This window comes from Theobroma umbraticum, unplaced genomic scaffold, assembly GCF_002168275.2.
Source record: "Theobroma umbraticum cultivar Fairchild unplaced genomic scaffold, ASM216827v3 scaffold_20.0, whole genome shotgun sequence".
Lineage (NCBI taxonomy): Eukaryota > Viridiplantae > Streptophyta > Magnoliopsida > Malvales > Malvaceae > Theobroma > Theobroma umbraticum.
In genome coordinates, this window is record NW_018397266.1 from 7,416,253 (window position 1) to 7,434,026 (window position 17,774).

At 29.3% G+C, this 17,774-nt stretch overlaps 1 non-coding gene across 1 annotated transcript; it reads right to left on the reverse strand.

Moving 5' to 3' along the window:
* Positions 1-17,397: 17,397 nt before the first annotated feature.
* Positions 17,398-17,503, reverse strand: LOC149526769 (small nucleolar RNA R71). Its single transcript, XR_016351730.1, has one exon. It is a non-coding gene; the product is annotated as a small nucleolar RNA R71 (small nucleolar RNA).
* Between the last annotated feature and the right edge of the window lie 271 nt (positions 17,504-17,774).

Here is a 17,774-nt window from a genome sequence, read left to right on the forward strand (position 1 = left end):
AAATAATAGAATTACATAATTAAAATAAATAAAGAAAATAATTTTAAATTTTCTAAACAAGTAAATAATTATCAATAAAGTTAATTATATACCTACATTTAAACAAATTTGTGATCCCATGAACTTGGCTCCGTCAAATTTATCATGGAATTTTGACATAACCACGGATACAAAATCTTTGTTTATAATAAATGCATAAAAATTGATTTACATAATTCAATTAGGTAAAATTGAATTTTCCTTAACTATTGAAAGTTTAAGACAGTTAGATTTAACTAAATTTAAATTCTCATTGTTCTCTTCCTCTGCTATCTTTCGCGCATCCACTACATATTTCGCATGCAAGTTTGTTGCATTGCTGTGTGGACATTAATTTTTTTTTAATTCTGATTTATATATTAATTGATGTATTTTTTCTCAAATTTATAGATTTATTACTTAGTGGTAATTTAAAATACCTATACATATAGGTAATTTAAATTTATCTTCTTATTTTTGTTCAAATATATGGATGTATTGAATCTTAACTAATTAATATATAATGTTTGTATTCTTTTTAAATTATATAATTTTATTGCTAAATTCCAACCTTAATTCGCCTTAGTCATTGATTACAAAGAGAAAAAGAAAGCAATAAAAATAAAATGAATTAAACCCACAAAAAAATGCATTAACTTGGTGCTTGTTTGGCCTATCTTTTTTTCAGCTTATTTACTTCTTAAAAAAAAAAAAGCCAAATCAAACAGGATTTTACGAAGCATTTAAAATAAAAAAATAGTTTTTTTTAAGAAAATTTTTTTTTTTAAAAAAAGAGCTTAAAGAAAAGCTTCAAATAGGAGCTTTTATCTTCTCTTCTTTAAAAAAAAAATCAATTTTTTTAAAAATGCTCTTTGCTCTCAATTAATCTCCTTCTCCTCTCCCTTCCTCTACAAATTATCTTTCTTCAACAAAAATCACAATTTCCCTCTCTTTTCCCTCTCTTTGCAAAGATTATTAAAAAAAAAAATAAGAAGACTCAGTAACAGAATAACAAAATTTGAGATTTTTTTTGTTCTTGCAATGATTAAGAGAAAAGAAAATCCAAATTCAAAGTTACATTCAAGTACTATTTAAAGGTTTCTCTCTTTGTTTCTCTATGAATCTTTTTTTATTTTAATATCTGAAAGCGTATCAAAGCAAACTAGTTTTATTTTGGTTTATTATATGATTGAAGATGGCATTTATATCCTTTATGGTAATTTTAACTAAAATTAAAGCTTATATAATTTATTTTACCAAATAGTTTTAGTTTAATTTTGAAAGCTATTATTTTTCATAAGAGCTTGTTAATAGCTTTTAAATTAAAAAAAAATACAGGCCAAATTGTAGCTATTCACCATGGAATTCTAATATATTCTGGCTCCATATATTTGTTCATTCTTGGACATAATAAAAATATGTCTGCTCCCTTATCTCATGCATCAGAGATATGTCCGAAACCAAGTAACCATAACCCCTGATGTTGTAGTAAAAGACTTTCCTGCTTACCAAATTAAATTAGACTACTAGAGTCCTACAACAACTTAACTAATTTAATTTAATGAGGGTCCTTCCACAAAAAAGAGTCCTTTCATAAGCAGAGAATATTTCTGTGATAGTTAAATTTGATCCATATCCAACCATTCAATAGAGATTGGAACAACCACTTAAGCCACAACTCAAACACACTTCTTCAGCCTCACATACCAAGTCTTACTCTTTCAATAAACCATACTTCTAACTAAACATCTAAAGCAAATTCTCTCTTCTATTAATTCTAGCTTTTGTTAATATGTCCACTTCTTCATTGGTTTCTCTAAAAATATTTGTCACCTTACACTGAATTGTGAAATTCTTGAATTGTTCAATTTAAAGCAAAACTTTTCTAACTCTCCACGGTGCATCTTGTGGTCCATCCAATCACGTTACAGCATTTTGAGAGTCAATCTTAATCCATAACTTCACATGACTGTTAGAAAATAACACCTGCTTGGACACATGCAAGCATTTTGACAATGTAATTAGTGCTTAGTATGCTTACTTGTTGTCAATACCTCTGATGTTAAGAAAGTATAATTCTATGTTGTTTTCATCTTACTTGAACTCCTGTTAAGCAGTTGTTACAGGTGTTATACACTCTAACATCTTGTAATATATATGATCACTGTGTGATCATCATGTATTGTCAATGAATACCCTGTTTTGCATATTAGCTTACTAGTTCTTTCCAAGCTTCTCTTTATTTTGAGTTATAGTAAAAATCATGACTGTAATATGGTATCAGAGTGATTTTCGACCGTTATAGGACCTTACACAACCTTCTTTTACTACTGTTGAATTCTTAGTGGTCTTTTTTTAACCTCTTGTTTCTAGACTAGTCCACTGTTATAATGACAACACATAGTATAACTCAACAACCTCCACCAGTCTTCGATGGCTCCAGTTATTGTGTTTGGGTTGTACGAATGAAGACTTATTTGAAAGGTTATAATCTATGGAATGCTATAAAACAAGATGTTGAACCATAAGTACTAAAGGATCATGCTCATACTGCACAAGTCAAGCAATATTAAGAAGACATTGCAAAAAAGTTTAGGGCTCTTTCATTCATTCAGTTTGCTGTATCCGAAGATATTTTAAGCAGAATTATGGAGTGTGAAATAGTTATACGAGCCTGGACTAAGTTACAAGAAGAATATTTTGGGAAATCTAGAACAAGACACATGCAGGCACAGAACTTGAGAAGACATTTTGATATGATGCTAATGAAGGAGAGTTAGTTAGTGAAAGAATATATAGATCAGTTTCTTAACTTGTTAACTAGATAAAAATGTCTGTGAAGAGCTTAAAGAGGTTCAAGTAGCTAAAATGATTCTCAATAGTGTACTAGGAAAGTTTAAAGCTACAATAGCCTCCCTGCTACAATCAAATGATTTTGTTAACACTTGAGCATTTATATTTAGTGTGACCCTACTTCCCATACTTATAGCAAATAAGTATTTATAGAGGTTTAGTCTCGATGCCTACATCCTTTCCCTTGGCTCACAAAGTAGTTTGAAATCAAGTATGAAAATACTTTTTTAGGCTAAAGCATAACGTTTACAATGATGCCTTTTTTGGGCTTAAACATAACCCACACAATGCTTTTTCACGAGAGTAAGCACAACTCTTACAATGCCTTTTCAAGGAGCAAGCACAATATCTCTACCTTTTCACAAGCTAAGGTATAACCTATCAACATGACCTTGTCAAGAGTTAAGGTATAACCACTCTAAACACTCTACCTTTTCAAGGATAAAGTATAACTTTTACAAGGATTACAAGGATGATGAAGTGTAAGTTCAAGAATACCTTTAAGTAGGTTGAATACAATCAATGAATACAAGAAAGGATGAAGGCTTAACAAAGGAGTAGTAGAAATTTCAACTCAATGATTCAAGGATGAGAAAAACTTGACTTAAAGAGTGAGGAAGAGTGGATTTCCTCTTTCAAGCTTCACTTTTACTTGAAATATTTCCTCTTGGTGTTCTCTCTTATGATAATAGGTGCAGCCTTCCTTTCCTTGTTCTAGTAATTTGAGGGCTTGAATTAAAATTTTGGCTGTTAAGATTGTCTTTTTGTGGCTTGTTTGATATGAGGTTTCAATACTTGCAATTTGAGCCTAGATACTTTCAATCCCATTCTCTACTGATGTCTTGAGACTTTAGATGCCTGTCTCGATACTTCTTTTTCCTTAATAACTCCCAAACTAAGCCTTGTGGGGATACATCTTTAGTGTGGTCTAGATACATAGTAGCTTGCCCTCTGGAAAATTATATATGGAGATATAGTCTTGGTACTTGTCAAGCTAGTCTCGATACTTGTGCACTTGACCTTTTAAAATCTTAGGCTTTGGAAACAAGGTCTCGATACTGTGTCTATGTGTCTTGATACTTTGCCAGTTCATCTTTGGAATATGATGTTTGAAAGTGAAGTCTTGATACTTGGAAGCTTGAGTCTTTATACACTTTGGCTTCTTCTCTAAAATCTAAAGGTTGAAAGCAAGGTCTCGATACTTTGAATTTGTGTCTTGATACATTGATACTTGCTTTCTAGAATTTTGCTCTTCTGAGAAGATGTCTTGATATATAATGTCCAAATCTCAATACTTCAACACTTGTCCTTTGGAATTTTGGTCTTCCAACGCATGGAGTCTCGACACCTTTCAAAATTGTCTCAATACACCTTCTTCCTTAGGCTATTTTCTGAGGCATTCAAAACCTAAAGTCTCGATACCCTCATGTGAGGTCTCGATACTTCGGGTTAGTTTAAGTCTCTTTTAAGGTATTTTGAACTCAAGTACTTAGCGTATTTTTCAACCAATTGCATAGGGGTTTTTATAAAGTCCTAACGCACCTATAAGCTCATATTTTGATCATTAACCTTTTATCATATTAAAATAAGGATCAATCATAAAGCTAACATTTTTAAACTATTTATATATACATATAAGCATATTACACTTAACATATAAATAAACATATAAGCATATTACATTACCATATAAAAATAAAATAATTTTTTTTCATTAAAATAAACTGCAAAAATTTAAAACCAATTTTAACATTTATATTATAATTAAAAAGAAATAATTATATAATTTTATTTTTTATTATCATGAAATTAATAGTTAATTGATTTTTTTAATTCATATGGTTTTATCAAGTATATAATAATTAAATTTTTGAAAATTTTATTTAATCATATATTTATTTTATTTAGTTAAGTGTATATTTTTGTGCCACACTTATTTTTTATTTAATAAGAATATTTGTATATCATTTTATTTTTTCCTCTTTTTCCTGTTTTTTTTCTTTTTTCTTTCCTTCAATAGATTAAAACAAAATAAGGCCTAAGGGGCCTTTTTGGCTGACAAAAGTGTTAGCAAATTATGGTGCCTTGGGAGCCTTTCTTTTATTTTAAGCAATAGATGTATAGTAATAATGGGTGTACTAAAAAGTGATTAATAATAATAATAAGAAGAAGAAGAAGAAGGAGGAGGAGGAGAAGGAAAAGGAGGATCTCAATTCTCAACTCATTAAAAATTAGTCTAAATTAAAAACTAATTTTTTAAAAATTATGGATGAAAATTAAATATTGCACAAATGTCGTAATGACATGTAGACTAATGAATTTTAATAATAACATGCCATAATCATATGTCATAATAAAATATTATTTTTAGAAAAAAAAAGAAAAAACGTTTTTTTCACTATTAAGGACAAAATATTAAACCCAATTAGAGCTCTCCCACCACAGGTGCAAATTCCCTCGGCATGAAATGTTAGTTTTTACCTGCTAAAAACTGTGGCGACGTTATTCAATGAATGAACTGCCCTATCTGTTTGTCATTATGCCGAAAATGTGAGGTGCATTAATTAATGGCAATGGACCGGTTCTCCTCTCCATTTGATGCTGTGTACATATTTGGTTGAGCGTTCATTGCCTGGAAAGCTGCACACATCAATGCAAAGAAACAAAACGTTGCATACCTTGTGAATGTCGTTGAAATCTCAAGCAGTTAACAACCGAAACAGTTGACTAGTACCTTGAGCTTTTTCTCCTTGTCAGGTACTACTGTACGTTGAAGTTGAGTGAGAAATAGTATAATATAGACCCAAATCCTACCTTAATACGCCCAATTGTGATAAAAATTATAATGGAAAGGTCGAAGTGAAAAGCATAGCTAGATTGCTTTAAAAGGATGTTTGGTGTTTTACATTGTAATTATAGAAAATGTGAGTATAAAAAATATAATTAATAAAAAAATAATACTTATTTTAAAAAAATATTGATTAAAGTGCTGAAAAACAACGTTTCATTTACAAATACTTTATAGAGAATGTAATATTAATTTTTAAAATTACCTCTATATATTAAAATATAATTTTTATATAACTGTATGTTTTTTATTGTAAATTTTTATATGATATCATATTTTAAGTAAAATTTTAGTTTCATATATATTATTTTTATTTTTTATAATACAAATTTAGTTTATATTATATATATATATATTGAAAGTTATATTTTTATTATTGCCAAAAAGAAATAAGCTAAAAAGTGTAGCTTATTAACTTATTAAGTACATAAAGAGAGAGAAAAAGCCCCATAACATCTAATAAAAGCTATACTTGGGGATATCTACCTCTCTCAAATACAAATTACTGCTTCTCTATGTGTACAAAATATCATCCCATGGCGAGCTGTCCAAAATTAGTGCAAAATTTAGTTTATATATGACATAAAAAAAGGAAATATATAAAAATTTGACAATTAAACTTGATAAGACTAAATTATTCAATAATACTCTGATATTGGTTGAACTTCAATTGTCAATTGGAAAATAAATAATGTACATCAAATGGTCAAGCAATTTGCTAAAACAATTGAAAAACAATCCAAGTGCAGAACCCGTCCATCATTAAACACCACGATAAGAAAATTATAAAACATAGATGTGAATTCCTTGAGAGCTTCATTGAAATTTAAACACCAAAGTTAGTTTACATAAACAATAAAACAGAGCCAGCATTCTCCCAACAAATAAGCAAACATCAACTAGGGTATATCCTTTTTAATATTAATTAGAAAATAATTTTTTATTTATTAGCTGTTTTGAAAATTTTAAAATATGTTGTTACTATTTTAAAAAATTCTTAACGTATTCAAAATGGAAATAATTCTGTTTTGAAAAAAATAAAAAAAAAGTGATTTTGTTTGAAAAAATATCTGAAAGGAAAAAAGAAATATTTTTTATTTTTAAAAGTTTATTAAAAATTACAAAGAGGAAATAATTTTTATAACTTTAAAAAATTATGAGCATAAAAACGAATATCTTCTATTTTTTAAAAAATTCTAAATATATGTTTTATTTTATGGATTTTCTAACGTTTTATAATTTTTTAAATATAAAAATTATTTCTATTTTTTTATCATTCGAGATTTTTTAAACAATTAAAAATTGTTTTTGGGTTTTTAAATTTGTTCAGAATTTCCAAAATGATAAATATTTTATGTTTTTCAAATTTTATAGTTTTTTTTCAAAAATTTAAAATTATTTTCTATTTTTTTATTTTTGAAGTGATAAAAATTAAGTTTTGAAATATTATTGATTGATTTGCCTATTTTCTTATATAGATTGTAGATGTTATACTTCATTATGTTTATAACTAAAGTGTAAATTCATCCAAAAGTTATTATAGTAATTTATTGTAAAAGACTTCTTCTTTGTTTGATAATACTTGAAAATCTCAAATCAAGAAAAATAAGTTAAGTTAAAAGGGATTTTTTTTATAATTTTTCCAAATGAAGAATGGCAGAAATGTCAAATCAAGTTTGATATATTGCAAAATAGGTTGCAATCTAAGATTGTATTGATTTTTCAATACAATCACATCACATTCATAAATTATAATGTGATTATATTACAATATTATATTACGTTAATTTATTTTAAAACAAAGGTTGTAATGTATTTTAATTGAATGCATTGTAAGAAATGTGAGTGTACATCCCTTATACCAAACCGTATCTAAAAACTTCAGAGTTTACTGAGAATTTCATAATTTACGGCAATCGAAATGTTGTCTATAAACTGCTAATTGCCAATTTTTGCAGCAGGCCACTCATTTCCGGTATTAACACCTTGGGGTTTTGCCAAGTTATGCATTACTGACAGATTTTAGAAATTAGGTGAATGGTAGGCAATGGAGGATGGAACCTTGGAATTACCCCTCTACTTTCTCAAATTAAAGAAGCTTGTAATGAGATTTTATCATTTATTATAAGTTCTGAACGCAATTTTTCTCATGATTATGGATGACATTCGACCCTTTGGCATTAATTTGGCCAGTAGAACGTAACCAACTAACCACCCAGGAAATCCATAAAATATTATTTGCTATCACAGTCAAGGATAAGGTTAGATAGGAAGGCACATCGTGTACCGCAAACTGAGGTGGGTTTAAGTTGTTGGTTGTTGAGCAATTGATATATCCAACCATAAGCTCTCAATTAATTCCAGTCCTCAACTGTCTAAGTCTGGTCAAGCTCATCTCATTGTTTCATAAATAACCTGTAACATATATCATATCGACGCTCCAACGTTACTTTGTTTAGTTTACATAGGCATAATTTTGCACGAGAAAGCATGAGTAAACGATTCAAATTAGACTGAAATCTCATGATTGAACTTTATGCTTTAGAAATTTAGAAAAAAATAAAATTATTCTTTATATCTATTACAAGGAAAAGGGTTCATTGATGTTATTTATTTCTTTCATCCTAAAAGTTATTAGTATTTGGTTTGATAAAGTTGAAATTTTCTTACTTTATTTATATATTAAAAATAAACAAAGATACTCTCAAAAAACTTTTTGGTTAAGTTGTTAACTATTCTTTTAACCCCTTTTAACACTTTTTCACTAACTCTACTCAACGTAACTGTTCTAATAGAAACTCAAGTCAAATCAAATAGGTTCAAAGTGGTAATACGTAGATTATATACAAATTCAATATATATATATATATATATGAGATTGAATATAAGAAAATTGCCTTGGTATTTCCATTTCACAATAATGTATTTATAGTACAAAAAGTAAATGATAAGACAAATTTGAAACACAAATAGTTACAGATAAAATAGTTATCACAATTTTACTTTAGATAAAACTTATCTCATCTTAGGTTTTGAATATATCATCATTAATGCTTATTTGTGTCATTCTTTATGCATGCCTCTTGTTCTTGGATTGAGTTTTATCTACGTGTTGATTGAGCTTTATTTGCATGTTGTTATGTCATCCTTTGCACTTATTTTTTGTTCTTGAATTGAGCTTTATTTGCATGTTATGTTAATTGTTGCTATTTGTAACTCTAATATGCCCTGCAAGATGGAGGTCCATTAGAGACTCCAATCTTGGATTGAAAGAATTGAACCCTTGCTTTGGTTAGAGATTTAGTGAGTGCTTTTTCTAACAGTTGATGTGAAGTTGGCCCTGCTTCACTTTTCTCTAACTAAAAAAAAAAAAAAGAGTCTAATTGTAGATGTTTTATCTTCATATGAAAGACTGGGTTTCTAAAAGTGTGACACTTATGTTATCATTGTACATAGTGGGAGAATTAGGCAAGAGTATCTGAAATTCTTGAAGGAGAGATTGAATCCATGTTGCTTCTAAAATTACAATTGCAACAGCGCAATATTCAATTTCTGTAGAAGACTTGACTACTATCTTATGTTTTGTTGAACTCCAAGAGATTGGAGCACCACTATAAAAAAATGGATTTACTGATAGAATATTCTATCGGTAAAGCCTTTGAATTCATCAATGTTCTAATATACTGACGAAAATACTGATAAAAAATTATGTTCGTGCATGGGCGGAAATACCCTTGTTGGTAATGTTCATTTCATGGGTGGCGGAATAATCTGTTGCAATATTTTCGAACGAAATATTCCGTCGAACATTCTATAAATAATTTAACCAATCTATCGTTGGGAGGAGTGGTTGATGATGAAACTATTTCGTCAATAGTTTATTGGCAAAATTCTTGACGGGGTAGTCGACGGATTAGTGAAAACCTCATCTACATACTGCAACGGTGAACAGTGTAAATCCTTCAGCAAATATCTAACACCAATTAAAAAATATTTTTTAAAAATTTAAAACATAATGTTAAAAATTTTAAAACTACATGAATACAAATATGTAATTTTTTTTGAATATTACAAACATGTCAAAATATTAATGAATAAAAACATGAAAGCAAATTGTATTATTTTTATTACAATCAATTAAAAATAGAAAGCCAAAAAAGTATAAGTATATGAAAAGTAAAATTGAAAATTAAATATAAATCGATCTACTAGCATCATCCCTTCATCGAAGGGCTCACCGACCACTCTAATGAAGATTGGGCATGGACTGCTGACCACATCATGCAATTGAGGATTTGCTAGACGCTAAACTTGAACTTCATTAAATGCTAGAGTAGTCCCATGTCCCTATGTTTATAGTCTTAGTATCTGGAAACTAACCTATGGAAAAAGCACTCATTTTGAAAGAAAAAAAAGACAAAAACAACGTAACACGTATTCTGCTAAAGAACTCATTCTATAATGGTTGTCTTTTTTCCATTCTAAAATTTCAATACCAACAACTTGTATATTCTATATGGCCTTGACTTACCTACCCCAGATTATTTAATAACTAGGAAATTCATAACAATATGCTCAATCCCTACTTGTTGAATAATCCCAAGTAAGCTAGTCAAGTCCATTGAATCTACGAGTGATGAATTGCGGTGTACTACCTGAAGGGGAACTCTGATATTCCATGAACCTAACTAACATAGCCAATGTTGACAACTCATACATTGCAGATAGTGGTGAATTCAGAATTTTGAATAAAGGGTGGCTAAAAAGTAATTATAAAGGTAATTATATTATATATATGTATTAAATTTTATACTTATAATAGCAAAGAAAATTAAAAATTGAGCCATCTCTAATTGCAGGAATATTGCAATATCGATTGCTTATATATTCTCTAGGCCTGATCAACTGACCTAAATTAAATTCAATTTGAGCTTGATTGGTCAAGTCCATGTAATATCTGAGTGACATGTTTTGTTGTACTCTCTAAACAAGCGATAGCTTTAAATAAGTCTTAAATGAAATGGTTTGAACAGAGATTATAAGTTATAAGTAATTTTATGAATCATTCCACAAACAAACAATAGTTCTAAATAAGTTCTTACTTAAGGAGCTTAATGTTAGTGTAAGCCCTACAAGCCAATTGGTTTCATGCTTGCAAAACAATACATTAATTAGTCATATTTTATATTAAATATATTTTGGATATTTTATATAATGTATGAGGAATTTCTTTATCCATAAATTTATTTATAAAGAGTTATTAGAGACTTATGTAGATAAAGTCCTCAGAACATAAAGACTTTGCAAATAAATTATAAAGGTTACAATTATGAGATTCTTATGCATCAAAGTCTTGATCCTTAACATGTTTTTGGTCATTGTTTGTCAAGAATAAGGACATTGACAATGCTCAAAGGCTGGTATATGCTAAGCCTCCTTACTTTGGAATTAAGCAATTGATTTCATAAGTTGAAGTATGCGAAACACTTGGGAATAGTATGTGAGTGCTTGTTAAGGACCAAGTTCACTAAACCCGCTATGAGTGTTCCATTTGGTATTTCACTCTAGTGTCTATGAAAATACTCTCATTTGTTAGTAGTGTAAGTAATTCTTAGACTTGTGACACCATGTCATTTTGTATATGAATTGTCATGCTTTGATTTCACTTCTACAACTTTGAAGGCGATCAGATGCCTAAATAGGGTGTTTTTGGGTGTGGCATGAAACGTGAAAATGAATTAGTGGTGCAGAGAGGATTCATCACCTTAAGTGATTTGAAAGGGACAAATCTCATTTGCCCCTGACTTATGTTGATTAAAAGTCCTTGGTCAAGGCAATCTTGATAGGTCAATATGAAAGTTGCAAGACTAATATGGATAGGTTAAAATTAGATATCGAGTCAGGCTTGCTATCTATTTGGGATATATGATAAAAGGATCGAATTACACTAGATACTGTAAACTGAAAAGTTGGTCAAACTATATTGACTCTCTTAAAATTTGAGTGGTCATGATGTATTGCTAAATGTTACTCATGATTTATAAATATAAATATAAATTCTAAATTGAATTAATTTATATTTATTGCCAAAATGTTAGGCACTGAATGGATCACACACATAAAGTGAATTATCGAAATTAATTTGAGTTTAATTGAATGTGATCTAATTGATTTTATAGAAGTTTAATCTAATTAAATATTAGGCTAAATCAAATATGATTTGATAGAGTATATGATTTGATGGAGTCTTAAACAAAGGCCCAATTAGCCTAGATATTTTATAATCTTTGTTGGATATGAAGTAGGTTAATTCACTCCATAAAAAAATCCTTTAGTTGCCTTTTAAATGTACGGAAGAGTTTTATTTTATTTTCTCATGTGTTGAGATAGAATCATAACTAAAAGGAGAGAGATATAAAGGAGATCAAAGTTGAAAGTTAGCTAGCATAATCTTTGGCTTAGGGATTTACACACTTTTAGTGAAAAGATTTTGACAAATCGCTATATAGATCACTATTAAAGGCAGGACAATTCTGTTGCTATGGTTTGATAAGTCTTAGTTGATGTACAAAAGTAAAAAACAAAAAGCCAAAGAGGACTCCACCAAAGAAAGTAGACATCAAACTTTCAGGTATGCTGAAATCTTTCTCTTATGGTTTTTCTAGATTAGTTTCAATTAATGTGATATATGGCTTAGAGGATTAAAATTTTAATAATATTCCGCTACGTATGATCAACTTAGCATGATTTGAATCCCTTTCACTTAATAATTGAATCTTGAAAGAGTATAACCATTTGTTTTTGGATACTTTCTAAGATATTTGCAGCCTTACAATCCATGAGGCGTTTAGAATAAATTGATAAATCACAATAGCTTAATTATATAGATTGAACTTTCTAATCATCGATGTTGGAACAAAAGCATTTATTTTATATAATATTCGGGGTGAGTTTCTATTCTGTTGGGTAATTTAACTACCATTTAAATTGATTTAAATTAGGAAAATTAATTTGATTATTATTATGATACTAATTTTTATGGTTCAGAAATTGGAAAAGATAGTTCACCGACCCATATCAAAGCAAAAAAAGAGAAGAAAGGAAACTTTTCGCTGACTAGTGAAATGTTGGATAGAATGTGAATGGGATGTGATTAAAGGCTCAAGGAAAAGACATTATTTCAAATGTTAAGGCTTATCTCGTGCATATTACGACTCTAAATTGATATACAATTTCATGAAAGCAATACCATTCCGTACAAAGTTCATCAATGAGTGGTGTTGAAACTTTTGGCTTTTAACCAATAAGGTTTGGATGTGGAAAATATGATTTTCACGAGTGCCATTTTTCTCATTCACTTGAATCACTTTGGTATAATACGAAGTAAATATAAATTTTTTCAACTTGATTCATGGTATATAAATGATTTGATTTGGTTTAAAAAGTCTAACTTAATTATCATTAATACATACAGAGATTGTATATTAGTCTATTTGCTATTGATCAATAAGTAATATTCCAATAATATCTTGATATTCCAAATCCAGTTTTATTACTAAGCTATATATATATATATATATATATAATTGGAAGAAAGAAGATTCAAATCATGTTATTTAGACAAAGAATCTATATATCAACCAATGAGCTAAATACTCGAGGCATATATATATTTATATATTAAAAAGTATTAAGCTATATATTGATCATTAGAAAATTCTATGTAATTAAAAGAAGTCCCAAATGTTGTGCTTTGGGAAGACCAAAAGGAAGTGAATGAGTCAGCGTTCCCAAACTTTACTATGAAGTGGTTATTGGGTGGGATATCTATTGATCTAAAATAATGCATGGAAGAATCATGAAAAGTATAATCATCTAACTTTAAACTTTATGATGGGAATGGGATGGATTTTAAAATTACACTTTTGATGTTAATGAGGCCACATTTAAAATTCTTTAAATCTCTACCTAATCCTTCATGCCAAATGAGCAAGTGTTAATTAACTTGTTAGGTATGAATAAAAAGGAAAAAAGGTAGACAATTTAAAGTAAAAAAGACTGATTATTTAAAGCAATACCTTAAATTTGCATATTCTTAAAGTTGGATAATCATTGTTTAATTCTTATTGATATTTTAACATTCATATGCCAAGATTAGGATGCTACTAGGGTGATATATTCCTATGTACTAAATAAAGTTTTTCTTTATTTCTTATCTTACAATAAAGAAAATAGGGAAACATTTCAAAAGGAAAAGTATAAATGACAAGGTGAACACTGAGCACTGATAAATGCATTGATTTTTATACATGCTCAAAGTTTAATGATAGAGGGTAAAAACAGCAACAACAATTTTGACACAATATATTAGTCAAAGGAGAAAACAATAAGAATATAATGGAAGCCACAAAATGGCCACAACAAGACACCAATTCAGCCTTGTAGAAGAAAGGAAAAAAAAAAAGAAACAAATTCCAAAAAATAAAAATCACTCTAAACTAAAGTTCTACTTCACATGGTACCTTGTCGAAATGCTTGCACCATGAAAAGTGCATCGTCATTGAAGAACACATAATCCTTAGAATACGATGACCAGACCTCCATATACCTACTTTAAAAACTTAACAAATTTCAAATACAAATATCCAATTAACAACAGATTTGCATCCTTTTACCCCTTTCTTTTTATTGTTAAATAGTTTGAAGCTGGTACGGGTTACTTAGATTGGTTGTTTCAAAGCATGTTTATCATATGGCATTTCTCTCTGTCTTCTAATATTTGTTATAAGGTTGGGTATTACTCAATTTACTTATTGCTAGCTACATTTGTGACATTATGTTATTTTTTGATAAACATCTAAACTGGTAGTACAAAATTATGTAGTATTCTAAGATTCACATTATGAATTGGCAAGCCAATTCATTTTCATTTGTTACGTGTATGTTTTTTCTCAACAAAATAAAAAGTTCACATCCTTTCATAATTTATAAAGTGTGTGTGTGTGTATATATATATATATATATATACACATGCATATTGCCAAAACTAGTACAACAGAGATGTTCCCTTGAAAGCAACACAAGCTATACTAAGCACACATTAACAACCAACAAACAATAACGACTAAGCAGGTATTACCAAACAAGCAAATAATACAGCCAAGCATACAAGCTACCAAAACTAGCCGTAATAACAAAAAAAAATGAAGCAAAATGGAAGGAAAAAATTTGGTCCAGTGGCAGTCTACACACTTGGCAGCTAGATTACAATCTATGATGGATCTGGGTTCAAACAGATGGAATCGGTGGCGGGGAGGGTGGGTTTGGCCACGAAGGGGTTGATTCGGTAATGGGTGATGTCTGACCAAACTTCAATCTGCAGCGAAAGTGGTCAAAAGGCTACGTCAGGAGGCTCGGGTAAAGGAAGATGGAAAAGAGAAAAAGTAGAAGTGGGAAATGGGTGATAAGAGCTCTGGTAATTCTATTTTATAAAATTATTTTGTCTCATTTTACTTTTGAAAGTTAAGTAAGTTTTTGAGTTTAGATTAGGATTTAGTTATTTTTTTAATTAGTTTACTTTTATTTAGTTATATTATTTTATGCCATTTTTATGTTTATTTACTTTAGTTTAATTATTATTTATTAGTTTTTATGCTTTTGTAGGATTCTAAGAAATAAGGCTTCAAATTGGTGAAGAAAGGTGATTAAAGGACCAAGGCTCTAATTATACATATTGCGGTATTTTAAGTATAACTTCCACTTTAGATGTCCAAATGACATGATTCTTAGACCATTGGAAATGTAAGACACAAAGCTACAATTATCATGCGAATCACATTGCCGAATTTTGTCCTGAAGATGGAGAAAAATGCATTGGAAATTGATGGAATGCAACAGTCAGCAATAGAAAACATGAAGCTAGGCCAGTGCTATGACATAGAGGGGCTGTCCCATGGCATTGAGAGGAAAAATCTGAAAAATTAGTGCAGAAATGAAAAAAGCTGTGGGTGGATTAAGGTTTTATGGGTTCTATAATTATTCCAAGCCCATATTAAAAGCCAAGTTGGTAAAATTAGGAAGATTAAGTTAAGTTAGCAGTATTTAAAGAGAGTTTAAGGAGAAGTTAATCATAAGAAGAACACCCTAAGAGACATTTAAGAAGTTAGAAGTTGAGGTTGAAGATTGAAGATTAAGGCTGCTAATACTTTTTTTCCTTCTTCCTTAGCTTTTATTATTCTTGTAACTCTTGATGGCTAAACTTCATACGTTTTTATTTATTATTGCAATTATGAGTACCTAATTTTTTTATCAAGGATTGCAATTGTATTGTATGTAGTTTAAAATTTTAATCTCTTTATTGCTTATTTTCAATGGAATTGAATTGTTTATTCCAATTTGTTCTTAATGCTTTTAATTGACTAATCACCAATTAAATTGATTTGGAAACTTAAACATAACTTGAGAGAGGGAGTTTAGAGTAGGCTAAAATTGAAATAGCATATGATCATATTTATTTGCTTAGATAATTAAATTGATTTGTATATAGGATAGAGATATATCTATACGTCATATGTAGTCAATATTAAAGTTTGAACTTAATGAGTCTGTTTTAATTCAATTCACATAGAGATATAGTGTTTTGATTATAAAGTTATTTTTATAAGAGTTTCAAGAGAGTCTTATAAATAATTGAGGACTTTAAGTTAGCAATTCGACCCATTTGAATAAGTTAAGAGAGAGAGGTAAGATTTAGATCAAGTGTGAGGGATGTTGCATTCTTAGGCGTGTTTGAGTTGATTTTTATCCAATTTTATTACTGCTTTGCTTTTTTTAGTTTCAATTCTTATTAACTAGATTCAGTTAATTTATAATTTATTTAGTTACTTGATTTTATTTGTTTGTATAAAACTGAATTGCATTAATTTTATTTCTTAGTGAAACTTTAGACCAATTGTTTGTGGGATTGATACTTTAGTTGTCATTATATTATCTGTTTGATACATATACTTGCTAAAGTATAAAATTAAAATAACAAGTTTTCAGTGCTATTGCTAGGGAATTATTTTCTAGAATTATTTAGTAATATTAATACCAAATATATTTATTCTTAATTCAAATTTTATTTTTCTTGTTTTTAGGTATCTTTGGTCGTTGTATGTAAATGAGAAACTTGAATCTTATTCCATTTGATCTAAAGATAGAAAGAACATTTAGAAGACTTTGAAGGAAAAATTTGCAAGTTTAAACTCTAAATCAAACAACGGCTAATAATAATAATAATAATGGCAATAATGTTGTCACACAGATTCTTGAAGAGAATAAAGCCTTGCGATATTATGTTGCTCCTTTTTTTACAAGGCTTGTACCAAACCATTAAAAGACATCTTGTCAATTCAAACAATTTTGAAATTAAATCTACTTACATTCAGATGATTCAGTTGTTTGGTAGGTTATCTAATGATGATTCTAATTCTCATGTTGAGAATTTCTTGAAAATTTGTAACACTTTTTAGTAGAATGGGGTGACTGATGATTCCATCAAATGAAGACTCTTTCTTTTTTCATTGAGGGATAAAGCAAAGAGTTGGCTAAATTCACTGCCAATAGGATCTATCACTACATAAGAAGACTTAGCTTAAAACTTCTTGTCAAAATTTTTTGCACCAACCAAGACTGCAAAGATGAAGAATGATATAACTACTTTTACACAATTTGATGGTGAGTCCCTGTATGAAGCTTGGAAGTGATTAAGGATCTGTTTAAAAGGTGCTTACAACATGGGTTTCCTCAAAGGCTATAAGTTTAGACATTTTATAATGGGTTGGTAATTTTAATTAGTAAACAATTGATACTACTACTTAGCCGTGTGCAGCGCTCTGTTGCAATCGGGCAACCGACCGCAATCGTCGGTTGTTTCGATCAGCCTCATCGGTCGATCGGCTCTGTCATCGGGGGGACTCTTCCCCCCTAAACAGACCGAATAACTGACGGGCCTTTTTTTTAGGTAAAAAGATAAAATTACCCTTCCTAAAGCCCCCTAAAGGCTAAAGGCTTT